We start from the raw sequence: 4,146 nt of genomic DNA, 5'->3' as shown, positions 1-4,146 counted from the left end.
GTGGTGCACACCTGTAATTCCAGCTACTCAGGAGGCTGAGGTGGGACAATTGTTTGAACTTGGGAGGTGGAGGCTGCAATGAGCTGAGATCATGCCACTGCATTCCAGCCTGGGTGACAAAGCAAGACTCCATCTCAAAATAAATAAAATAAAATAATGGTACAAAAACACTGAAAGATGATACTACTTCAACAAAAATACATAGTCAGGCCATGCACGGTGACTCATGCCTGTAATCCCGGCACTCTGGGAGGCCAAGGAGGGTGGATCACTTGAAGTCAGGAGTTCAAGATAGCCTGGCCAACATGGTGAAACCCTGTCTCTACTAAAAGTATATTTAAAAAAAAAAAAAAAAAAAAGGGACAGGCACAGTGGCTCACACCTGTAACCCCAGCACTTTGGGAGGCCAAGGCAGGTGGATCACCTGAGGTAAGGAGTTTGAGACCAGCCTAGAGCCTGAACAACATGGTAAAACCCAGTCTCTACTAAAAAAAAAAAAAAAAAATAGCTGGGCGTGGTGGCAGGTGCCTGTAATCCCAGCTACTTGGGAGGCTGAAGTAGGAAAATTGCTTGAACCCAGGAGGTAGAGATTGCAGTAAGCCAAGATCGTGCCTTTGCACTCCAGCCTAGGCAACAAGAATGAGACTCCGTCTCGAAAAAAAAAAAATGCACACACACACGGTGACATTTGCAGGTAATCCCAGCTACTCAGGAGGCTGAGGCAGGAGAATTGCTTGAACTTGGGGCAGAGGCTGCAGTAAGCTGATATTGCATCACTGCACTCCAGCCTGGGCAAGAGAGCAAGACTCCGTCTCAGAAAAACACACACACACACACACACACACAAAATCAACTGGAATACAAACAGGTAAGAACTTAGTAACAATGACACAGGATGTTTTCAAAGAAACTGAGTTCCAAAACCAGTTATCAAACAAAAACAAAAAAATAATCAATTTTTTTTTTTTGAGATGGAGTCTTGCACAGTTGCCCAGGCTGGAGTGCAGTGACGCAATCTTGGCTCACTGCAAACTCCGCCTCCTGTGTTCAAGCAATTATCCTGCCTCAGCCTCCCAGTAGCTAGGAGAACAGGCGCCCACCACCACACCCGGCTAATTTTTTTGAAACCCCAATAGAGATGGGGTTTCACATGTTGGCCAGGCTGGTCTCAAACCCCTGACCTCTAATGATTTGCCCACCTTGGCCTCCCAAAGTGCTGGGATTACAGGTGTGAGCCAGCGCATCTGGCCCAAATGATTCTTCATCTTATTTTTGCCCCCAATCCACTACAATTATACTTCTATTCCACCACTCCAATGAACAGTTCTACAAAGAAGTCACCAATAATTCCTAGGTCCGTAGGTTGTCAAATCCTGTCAGTACCTCTATGTTATGTGACCTCTATATAGCATTGAACACAGCTGACAAATCCCCTTTTTTTTTTTTTTTTTTTTTTTTAAGAAAGTTTCTAGTGCAGGGGCGCAATTAGGCTGGAGTGCAGTGGCGCAATCACCGATTACTGCAGCCTTAACCTCCCAGACTCAAGCAATCCTTCCACCTCAACCTCCTAAATAGCTGGGACTACCACAGGCATGTACCACCATGGACAGCTAATTTTCAATTTTTTGTAGACACAAGGTTTCACTATGTTACCCAGGCTGAGCACTCCCTTTTTGAGACACTTCTTTACCTGGCTTCTACAGCATCACTTTCTGGGTTTTCCACCTACCTCACTAGCAATTCCTGCTCTTTCAAACTGCTCTTCTCTAACCACAAACCATCTGTAGGTGACCTCCTGATTGAATTCCATGACTTCAAATTCTATCTGTTTCAGCTCAGGATTCTAGGAATGCCAGGCATTTCTATCCAACTGCCTATGTGATTTCTCCATCTGGATACCTAACAAGTATCCCAAACTTGACAGGACCAAAAAAGAATTTTTTTTTTTTAAATTTTAGACAAGTTATCACTCTGTTGCCAAGGCTGAAGTGCAGTGGCACAATCACAGCTCACTACTACCTCCACCCGCTGGGCTCCTCCCACCTCAGACCCCAAGTAGCTGGGACCACAGGTATGCACCACCGCACCTGGCTAATTTTCTTATTTTTTGTAGACACAGGGTCTATCTTGTCCAGGCTGGTCTCAAACTCCTGGGCTCAGGCAATCCTCTTGCCTCAGCCTCCCAAACTGCTGGATTACAGGCATGAGCCACCACTGGCCAAGAATTCTTGACAATTATATTCTGCTAGTCATATCCATCTCAAGTAATAGCATCAACTATTTACTTCCCTGGTTGCTCTAGTCAATAATACAGAAGTTATCCATGTCCTTATTACCTCACTTCCGAAAGTGTCTAGCTCTGTCACCTGAAGTGCAGTGACACAATCAGACTGGAGTGCAGTGGCACAATTCCAAAGCGAGCCCTGTCAACCTCACTTCCAAAAGATATGCCAAATCTATCTATCTTTCCACAGCTTTTATACCATCACCCCAGTCCAAGTTACCATGAACTCTCATTTGATTAGTGCAAAGAGCCTTGTTACTGGTCTCCTTGTTTTTTTTTTTTTTTTTTTGAGACGGGGAGACGGAGTTTCACTCTTGTTACCCAGGCTGGAGTGCAATGGCGCGATCTCGGCTCACCACAACCTCCGTCTCCTGGGTTCAAGCAATTCTCCTGCCTCAGCCTCCCGAGTAGCTGGGACTACAGGCGTGCGCCACCATGCCCAGCTAATTTTTGTATTTTTAGTAGAGACAGGGTTTCACCATGTTGACCAGGATGGTCTCGATCTCTTGACCTCGTGATCCACCCGCCTCGGCCTCCCAAAGTGCTGGGATTACAGGCGTGAGCCACCGCGCCTGGCCGGTCTCCTTGTTTTAAGTCTTCAACCCTCTACAATCCATTTCTGTTTTTTTGAAATGGAATTTTGCTCTTGTTGCCGAGGCTGGGTGCAATGGCGCGATCTCGGCTCACCACAACCTCTCGGGTTTAAGCGATTCTCCCACATCAGCCTCCCGGGTAGCTGGGATTACAGGCATGTGCCACCATGCCTGCTAATTTTGCATTTTTAGTAGAGATGGGGTTTCTCCACGTTGGTCAGGCTGGTCTCGAACTCCTGACCTCAGGTGATCCACCCGCCTGGGCCTCCCAAAGTACTGGGATTACAGGCCTGAGCCACTGCACCTGGCCTACAATCCATTTCTAACACAGCAACTTAACATTCTTTCTAGTCACAAATCAACTCATATCATAATCGTACTTAAAAACTCCAAAGGAGGCTGGGTACAGTGACTCACACCTGTAATCCCAGCACTTTGGGAGGCCAAGGCAGGTGTTGCCTCAGCTCAGGAGTTCAAGACCAGACTGGCAATATGGTAAAATCTCTTCTCTACCAAAAATACAAAAAATTAACAGGGCGTAGAGGCACGTACCTGTGGTCCTATCTACTTGACAGGCTGGGGTGGGAGAATCCCTTAGCCCAGGAGGTGGAATATGCAGTGAGCCAAGATTGCAACCCTGCACTCCAACCTGGGTGACAGAGTAAAACCCCATCTCAAAAAAACAAAAAACTCCAAAGGGAACACCTTACCCTAGCTTCCATATCTCACTGTCATCTGGCCTCTGCCTTTCTTATCTCTTGTCATTCCCTCATTCACCATATGCAAACAACACTGGTCTGATTTCTGTTCCTCCAACATAGCAAGCTCATTCCTCCTTAGGTGCTTTGTACTGTAATATTTGATCTGCTGATCTTCATATACTCCTAGATCTTAAATGCTATATCCTCAAGAAGTATTCTCCCAATCTAAAGTAGCTATCCATTCATACTGTCTATCACATCCTCTATTTTTCCGTATAGTATTTATTAACTAATTTCTATTTTATTTTATTTTTGAGATGGAGTCTCGCTCTTACAGTCTGGAGTGCAGTGGTGCAATCTCAGCTCACTGAAAACTCCACCTCCCAGGTTCAAGCAATTCTTTCTGCCTCAGCCTCCCAAGTAGCTGGGATTACAGGAGCCCGCCACCATGCCCAGCTAATTTTGTGTTTTTAGTAGAGACGGCGTTTCACCATGTTGGCTAGGCTGGTCTCGAACTCCTGGACTCAAGTGATCTGCCCGCCTTGGCCTTCCAAAGTGCTGAGATTAC

This window comes from Sapajus apella, unplaced genomic scaffold, assembly GCF_009761245.1.
Source record: "Sapajus apella isolate SASKATOON/1434 unplaced genomic scaffold, GSC_monkey_1.0 scaffold12, whole genome shotgun sequence".
Taxonomy (NCBI): domain Eukaryota; kingdom Metazoa; phylum Chordata; class Mammalia; order Primates; family Cebidae; genus Sapajus; species Sapajus apella.
The sequence above is the reverse complement of the archived record's forward strand: the minus strand, read 5'-3'. Positions refer to the sequence as shown.